This window comes from Pinus tabuliformis, chromosome 1_2 (assembly GCF_031772625.1).
Source record: "Pinus tabuliformis cultivar Carrire ecotype Pingquan chromosome 1_2, CPIR1, whole genome shotgun sequence".
Classification (NCBI taxonomy): Eukaryota; Viridiplantae; Streptophyta; class Pinopsida; order Pinales; family Pinaceae; genus Pinus; species Pinus tabuliformis.
The window spans coordinates 19,038,199-19,047,999 of record NC_142298.1 but is presented as its reverse complement, the minus strand read 5'-3'; positions in this window follow the sequence as shown (position 1 = coordinate 19,047,999).

The following is a 9,801-nucleotide window of genomic DNA, read 5'->3' as shown; positions in this document are numbered from 1 at the left end:
CCTTTAACACAAAACAATCCATAAAGTATCTAACATGGCTTTGAGAGCTCAAAAGATCCCAGATAATATATAGAACCATCAATCAAAATTTAAAAAAACGTTATGCCAAGGTAGAGAGGGAGCCCACGCTTGGAGAGAGCATCCGCGTCCATGTTTTGCTCTATGTACACATGGAAGAAGGAAATGTCATTGAAGGAAGAGGGGAGGGCAGTTATGTTTTCCATCCAATGGTGAAGCAAAGGAACCTCAAGGGAGTTTCGCCCCTTCAACGAGGTCAAACTCATCGATTAGCGGGGCTTCATTATAATGTATATTTGGGCACATTATGTTTTCTTGAAATTGAGGTTTTTAATTATCTGGGTTCTTGGAACTGTAGAGGGGTGTCTTGAGATTAAAGAATCCAATTGAGTTTTAACTTCAACAATATGTTTTGGGGAGTAATAATATTTATATAACTTTTTTTTTTCTAAATTACATTTTTACTTAATTACTTTAAATATTCTTTTATTTAAATGATTATAGATTAGAAATTATATGTTATATAATATATGGTGTTATTTTTACAATATTTTTCACTTATATTAGATATTAAAACATTTATCTTATAATACATTTTATATGTTGATTTTTTTAAATACAAAAATAAATTAAATTATATCTTTAAGTTTATTATTAATATTAATATTAAAAAATATAACATATGGATAAATATGTATACATTTAAAAAAAAACATGTAATAAGAAAAACATAATAAAACAATAGTAAGTAGGAATTAAAAAGAGTTTAATCACCTTTGTGGATATGCCATTTTTTAATATTATTATTAATTGGATAAATTCTATATAACAGTCAATCAACAAAAAATAAAGATAATTTAAACCAAATGAAAAAACACAAAAATCTACATCACTCAAAAGAAACAAATTAAATTTTAAAGTGATCATAAACCATGACATTATGACAAAAGCATGTCATCTAATGAAGTGCATGTCCTCAATAAGCAGTTCGGATTAACAACTTCAACGAGATCAAACTCTTTTTTATCAGAGGAAAAAAACATACATTCTTCATTAATGAAATGAGAAGTCACATAATTCATGTACAGTCTGCAGTTGCCCTAAAGAAAAGGTGACAAAACTATGTATATCCGAGGAAGAACAAAGAAACATATTATGAAGATAGAGCATCATTGGAGCTAAGAGGCGAGGAAACAAAGCCTAGCCTAAACAATAGTTCAAATAGATAATCTATCCTTGAACACAAAACAACCCAGAGAGTATCCAACAGGGATTTCAGAGCTTAAAGGATACCAAGTAATATATAGAACCATCAATAAAAAATTAAAGAAACATTATGCCAAGGCAAAGAAGGAGCCCCCACTTGGACAGAGCATCCACGTCCAAGTTTTGCTCTCTGTACACATGGAAGAAGGAAATGTCATTGAAGGAGGAGGGGAGGAAAGCTATGTTTTCTATCCAATGGTGTAGCAAAGGACCTCAAGGGAGTTTCGCCCCTTCAACAAGGTCAAACTCATCGGTCAACAGGGCTTTATAATGTATATCTGGGCACATTGTGTTTTCTTGAAATTAAGGTTTTTAATTGTCTCGGTGCTTGGAATTGCAGAGAGGTGTCTTGCGATTAAACAATCCAATTGAGTTTTAACTTCAATAATATGTTTTGGGGAGTATATATATATATATATATATATATATATAGAGAGAGAGAGAGAGAGAGAGTTATTTTTATCATATTTATCACTTATATTAGATATTAAAACACTTATTTTATAATACATTTTATATGGTCAATTTAAAAAAAAAAATACAAAATAAATAAATAAATAAAATAAAAAATTCTAACTTCACTTTTTTATTATTATTAATATTGAAAAATATAATATATGGATAAACATGTATACATTTAAAAAACCATGTAACAAGAAAAAGATAATAAAGCAATAGCAAGAAGGAAGTAAAAAAAAGTTAACCCATGTGGATATGACGTTTTTAAATATTATTATTATTTGGATAAATTCTATATAACAATCAATCGGCAAATAATAAAGATAATTTAAACCAAATGAAAAAAACATAAAAGTTTACATCACCCAAAAGAAACAAATTAAATTTTAAAGTGATCATAAACTATGACATTATGATGGAGGCATGTCATCTAATGAAATGAATGTCCTTAGGCAGCAGGGTTGCATTAGCAATTTCAATGAGCTCAAACTCTTTTTTACCAAAAGAAAACAACAAACATTCTTCATTAATGAAATGAGAAGTTACATAATTCAAGTACAGTCAACAGTTGCCTTAGAGAAAGGGTAACAAAACTATGTCTATCCGAAGAAGAATAGAGAAACAAATTATGAAGATAGAGCATCATAGGAGCTAAGAGGCAAGGAAAGAAGCCCTAGCCTAAATAGTAGTTCAAAAAGATAATTTGTCCTTGAACATAACAATCCAGAGAGTATCCAATAAGACTTCAGAGCTCAAAATATCCCAAGTAGTATATAGAACCATCAATCAAAAGTTTAAAAAACATTATGCGAGTGTAGAGAGGGAGCTCACGATTGGACAAAGCATCTACATCCATGTTTTTCTCTTTATACACATGGAATAAGGAAATGTCATTGAAGGAGGAGGGGAGGGAAGCTATGTTTTCCATCCAATGGTGGAGAAAAGGAACCTAAAGGGAGTTTCGCCCCTTCAACGAGGTCAAACTCATCAATCAATGAGGTTTCGTTATAATGTATATTTAGGTACATTGTGTTTTCTTGAAATTGAGGTTTTTAACTGTGTGGGTTCTTGGAATAGTATAGAGGTGTCTTGAGATTAAACAATCCAATTTAGTTTTAACTTCAATAATATGTTTTGAGGAGTAGTTATATTAATAAAAGTGTAATCGCCCATGTGGATATGACATTTTTTAATATTATTATTAACTGGATAAATTCTATATAACAATCAATCAGCAAATAATAAAGATAATTTAAACCAAATGAAAGAACATAAAAGTCTACATCACCCAAAAGAAACAAATTAAATTTTAAAGTGATCATAAACCATGATCAGAAGAAAAAAGACATTCTTCATTAATGAAATGAGAAGTTACATAATTCAAGTAAAATTTGCAGTTGCCCTAAAGAAAGGGTGACAAAACTATGTTTATCTGAGGAAGAACAAAGAAACAGATTATGAAAATAGAGCATCATAAGAGTTAAGAGGCAAGGAAAGAAGGCCTAGCCTAAACAATAGTTCAAAAATATAATTTGTCCTTGAACACAAAACAATCTAGAGTATCCAACAGGGCTTTCAAAGCTCAAAAGATCCCAAGTAATATATAGAACCATTAATAAAAAAAATAAAAAACATTCTTCTTGGGCATAGAGGGAGCCCACGCTTGGACAGAGCATCTGCGTCCATGTTTTTCTCTTTGTACACATGGAAGAAGGAAATACCATTGAAGGAGGAGGGGAGGGAAGCTATGTTTTCCATCCAATGGTGGAGTAAAGGAACCTCAAGGGAGTTTCGCCCCTTCAACTAGGTCATAGTCATCGATCAACGGGGCTTCGTTATAATGTATATCTGGGTACATTGTTTTTTCTTGAAATTGAGGTTTTTAACTGTCTGGGTTCTTGGAATTGCAGAGAGGTGTCTTGAGATTAAACAATCCAATTGAGTTTTAACTTCAACAATATGTTTTGGGGAGTAGTTATATTAATATAACTTTGTTTTCTGAAATTATATTTTTACCTAATTACTTTATATATTAATTTATTTAAGTGATTAGAAAATAGAAATGATACCTTATATAATATATGGTGTTATTTTTATAATAGTTATCACTTATATTAGATATTAAAACACTTATTTTATAATAATACATTTTATATGGTCATTTTTTTTAAATTACAAAAATAAATTAAATTATAATTTATTATTATTATTAAAAAATATAATATGTTGATAAATATGTATACATTTAAAAAACCATGTAACAAGAAAAACATAATAAAGCAATAGTAAGTAAGAAGTAAAAAAAGTTCAATCACCTTTGTGGATATGACATTTTTTTTTTTTGCTCAGGCAAGAATTGGACCTTCTATTCAAATATATCAACAAAAAAAAGTTACATAATATACATGTAAGCTATTGTCACATGCGCACTCAAATTACAAACCATGAAGCGAAGGAGAATCGCTCTTAGAAGTACAAATATCTCTGCAAATCTCAGCCGACACTCTCCCACCATGGGAACCTTTGTCACTTGGTCATTGGCTTAGTCGAGCGCTCGATTGTGGTTAGTTTGATGCCCGATAATGCGGGAAACAATGGCCACACCATCTCGGTCCCACCACCAACTAGCCCTATCAATCTCAGCCCTCGATTTGTTTCCACCCGATCTGACGATGACGAAGAATATCGCGTGGACAACATGCACGCTCATTACTCGTGCGATATAGGCAGTATTACCTTTGAGTCTAGAGCCACGTGTAGCATGATCAATGGCATTGCGCCCATTTCTTAAAAACCACTTTAGTACATGGAGCTGCCTGATAGCTGGGGTTACTGTAGCAAAACTACTCTGGTCCCACCGCCAACAAGCCCGATCTTTCTTCGCCCTAGAACTCCTGCCACCCGATCTGACGGCTGAACCTAATTTTGTGTTGCAGAGTTACGCCGAATGAACCTGGTCTATGAAGGCGCCATTCTCACTCTGCCAAGGGCTTCGAGTACCACCTTTTGTGGTGTTAGAGACTTTCTGGTATAACCTCTTCAGGCACCTTCCAGCTTCCGGTAAATCTGGTAGTGTCTGCCAAACCCCCTTCCTCCGAGAAGAAGCCCTGGATCCTATTTTTGGTTTTCCTGTCTTGCTACTCTGCCTGTCGTTCCTCTGTCCTCTTTTCCTGTATAAGGCCCAGAACTTAGCCTGTCTGTCATTTGTTCCTTTAACTTTCGTCATCTGCGATTTCTGTTAATTGATTTCCTCTGGAGTTTTGGTAATGCTCCCTATCTTCACGAGCTAGAGTACTACAGTCCTCGCGAAGCTATCCAATTTGTACATTCTCCCAAACTAGGCACTTGTTTTCTTGTGTGAATATCACTCCTTCATTGGCTAGTCTGTCCGCCACTCTGTTGGCTTCTCTTCGCACATGAACAAAACTCAGAATCTTAAGTGTTCTGAGGTGAGATTGGACTCTATGAAGCACTTGCAATAGTCTCCAGTTCCTTGAAACTTTATCTAGTGTTGAGCCAATGCTTATTCTTTTAACTGAGTTGATCATTAATTCTGAGTCTGCCTCTATAATTGTGTTGGGTAGATTGTAGTCTATTAGGATTTCTAAGCCTTGTTCAATGGCCATGAGTTCTGCCATATTGTTGATGGCCCTCCCCAAATGACTATGAAAGATAATTTGGATGTTGCCCTCTGCATTTTTGATGGCTCCGCCGTAACCAGCATTCCTTGGGTTCCCTTTTGAAGCTCCATCAATGTTTAATTTCAAAAATCCATGAGGGGGAGGTTGCCAGAAAGCTTTGTTTTATGTCCTTTGCCTTGCTTTCTTGTTGGTGTTTGTTGTATCATAAGCCTGAAGACCTAGCTGTTGAATAATAAGGATGTCTCTAGGAACAGGGGGTTTCCCGGGAGGTTGCTTCGTGAAGACTTTAACTATTTCTCTGAGCTGATTAAGAATATGAACCACAAAACCTTGAGTAGAGCTCGATTTGTTTTTGAAGATTCTATTGCTACGTTCTTTCATCCCAGATCAAGAAGCCTGGGATCAATGACCAAGCCACATTAACTATTTCATTTTCCAAGAAGTCTTTCCTCCAATTCCTTAAAGTTTCCGTGATGTCATTTTCCTTTCTGTCTATCTGGTTGAAGATAGAGGCTACCTAGTTCCAGATGGAGGATGTAAACTCACAAGAGCTGAGAAGGTGATCCGTGGTCTCCTCCTGAAGACCACATAAGTGACACTTAGACGACCCTACAAAACCTCTTTTTCTAAGATTTTCCCAGGTCAGAATTTTTTTGTGTAGAACTAGCCATATGAACATTTTGATTTTCATCCAGTGAGGATTGCTCCAAATGTTTCCCCAAGTCTTGTCAGCATTTGAATAGTTAAATCCTATGATTATTATTTTGGCTTCTCTGAGGTTGAAATTACCTTCATTATTTCTGCCCCACCTAAGAATATCATCCGAAGTTGAGGTCAGAATCTGTCTCTTTTCTAGTATCTCTTCCAAAATTTTTGCTTGAGTTCTCAAAGGGTTTCTGCACTGTAAGATGGTACTCTCCATAATCTCCATTTCCTTTCCCCTCTAGACTGGTCCCAAAAGTCATTTACTTTCATAAGCCCCTTACTAAGGGTATCATTTTTTATGATGTCTAGACTCTCTCTGCAAAGATTTTGTTCCTGCTGCCAGTTGTCCTCCCAAAACCAGGCCAGGTTCCCATTTCTAATCTCCCAGAAGCTGTGGTTCTGAATTAAAGTTCTATTCTCCCAAGCCTTGTTCCAAATATGATAACCCCGATGTGCCCTGTGTAGGTTTTAACCCTGTACAGAAATTACCTGCATACGAATTCTAAAACACAGAAAATAAACAATGCGAGAGCAGAACACAAAAAACACATATACACAGAGATTTTCCCCTGGATCCCAAAACTGGGACTACCGGCTTGATTTTTCCTTATTTTCCTTTCAATGTTACAATACATATTTATACATGCAGAAGCATCCAATACCACGGACCGAAAGCCATCGCATCCAAAACCATGGACCGAAAACCATCGCGTCCAAAAATCATGTGCGAAAATCATGCACAAAACCATAGGTGGGTCCGTCTAACCTAACATAGGGTCCAAAACCAAAATTTTCCGGGGCACTGCCCCAAACCCCATAAAGTGGGGTTACGGGTACCCCTCAAACCCCCTGTGACCTCCCCCACTCTAACCCCCGGTTAACTACGTGGGCTAGTCGTGGAAAGAATATAACACAACCAAACATTCTCCCACTTGTTGTTTTCTTTCCACAAGGGGGCACAAGAGAGCTTAGTCATTTATCCAGCCCTACAATGCCCATTGTTGCTCTACACCAAGAGAACTTTTCAGATCTCACAGATTTTGTCAATGCATCTGCAGTATTCTTCAAAGTGTCCACCTTTACCAGCAACACCTTTTTGTCTTCTATCATATCCCTCACAAAGTGATACTGAACATCAATGTGCTTTGTCTTTGAATGATATGCAGGGTTCTTTGCCAAGAAAATTGCACTTTGGCTGTCACAGTCTATCCTTATAGCTTCCTATACTAACCCCATACTTGAACACAATCTTTGCAACCAAACTGCTTCCTTACTTGCATGACTGGCTGCCATGTATTTTGCCTCTGTAGTTGATAGTGCCACTACAGATTGTTTCTTACTCATCCAACTGACTGCACCTCCAAATAGCTTAAACACATACCCACTTGTAGATCTTCTCTGATCCAGATCTCCAACCCAGTCTGCATCAACAAAGCCATGAATATCCAACACTATGTCCAATCCTGGTCTTCCTTGGTAGCACAAACCATAATCACTAGTGCCATGAAAATACCTAAAAACCTGCTTCATTGTTGTCCAGTGCTCCTTCCCTTGTTTTGACATAAACCTGCTCAATACTCCCACTGCATGTGCAATGTCTGGTCTAGTACAGACCATTGCATACATCAAGCTACCAACTGCACTTGCATATGGAACACGGGACATGTCCTCTTCCTCTTCTTGTGTCTTGGGACACTGTTCAACAGATAACCTCACACCTACAGGAATAGGAACCTTCACCAGTTTACTATTCTGCATATTAAACCCTGCAATATTGTCTCAACATACTTCCTCTGGTTTAACTAGAGCTCCCTCTTTACCCGATCTCTTTTAATTTCCATGCCCAAAATATAGTTTGCAACACCAAGATCTTTCATGTCAAATTTGGAGGACAATTGGGTCTTCAAATCCTGGATAACTTCTTTGTTATTTCCAACCAGCAACATATCATCCACATACAAGACCAGATAAATAACATAGTCACCAATTAATTTAAAATACACACAGTGATCTGCTTTGCTTATGGTGAAGCCAAGTCCCCGTATAAATGTACCAAATTTCTGATACCACATCCTTGGTGACTGTTTTAACCCATACACAGACTTCTTTAATTTACATACTAGTTCTTTCTTACCCTTCACTACAAAGCCTCAGGTTGCTTCATGTAGATTTCCTCTTCCAAATCCCCGTGAAGAAATGTTGTCTTCACATCCATCTGTTCTACCTCAAAATCAAAAGTAGCAACAATAGATAAAAGTAATCTAATAGAAGTTACCTTGGCAACAAGAGAAAAAATATCACCAAAATCAATTCCCAACACCTGGGAATAACCTTTTGCTACCAACCGAGCTTTGTATTTCTCCACTTTTCCTTTTGTATTTGTCTTCTTTTTGAACACCCATTTGCTGCCAATGGGTTTCCTTCCAGCCGACAACTCCACCAGATCCCAAGCCTCATTTTTGTGCAAAGATGCCATTTCATCAACCATGGCCTCTCTCCAGAGTTTTCCATCCTCTGAATCCACTGCTTCCTTCACAGTTCTAGGATCATCAATAGTAACAGACAAAGCAAAATTTGAACAGAAAGCAGATGGACTATACCTTTTTGGCTACCTTCTTTCTCGAACTGATCTTCTCACAGCCGGAGTTCGTGGCTCTTCATCTTCTGATTCCTCCTTTGTTGTAGAGTCTGATTCTTCCTCCTTTGGCTCAAACTCTATCTTCCTAGGTTCCTTTCATTGGACTTCATGTTTAATAACATCTTTCACCTCTTTGAACACCACATCTCGGCTATACACAACCTTCCGTGTGACTGGGTTCCAAAGCTTATAACCCTTTAAACCATCCTTATACCCAATAAAGATGCACTTTTCAGATTTACTATCCAACTTGGTTCGTTTCTCCTTTGGAACATGTACATATGCATCACATCCAAATACCCTCAGATGTGAAAGAGAGGGTTTCTTACCAATCCATACCTCTTGTGGAGTCTTATCCTCCAACGCTAATGAAGGTGACCTGTTGACCAAGTAACATGCAGTATCCACTGCCTCTGCCCAGAATTTCTGTCCTAACCCAGCACCACTGAGCATGCTTCTTGCCCTTTCCATCAACGTCTTATTCATTCTTTCTGAAACTCCATTTTTCTAAGGTGTATATGGAGTAGTCTTCTGTCATGCTATACCACACTTCTTACAGAATTCTTCAAATTCCTTACTGCAAAACTCTCCACCATTATCTGTCCTCAGCACCTTTATCTTCTTCTCTGTCTGGTTTTCCACCAGAGACTTAAATTATTTAAACCTATCAAAGACTTCAAATTTCTTCTTAAGGAAATATATCCATGTATTCCTTGAGAAGTCATCTATAAATGATACATAGTACACAGACTTACCCAGTGATGGAACCTTCACAGGTCCAAACACATCATTGTGCACAAGCTCTAATATATGTTTCACCCTCTTACCACTAGAGGGGAAACTCACTCGATTCTGCTTCCCGTATACACAATTTTCACAGAAATCAAAATCCAGAGAGCTATTACTCATACCTTCTACCATACCTTTACCATGAAGTATTCGAAGGCCCTTCTCTCCAATATGTTCAAGCCTTTGATGCCACAACATGGTCTTTTCTCCAGAGACTACTAGATTTTCTGCTCCACTTTCAGGAACCATGGAACTATTGCACCCATCAACAACAGTGCTACCTTG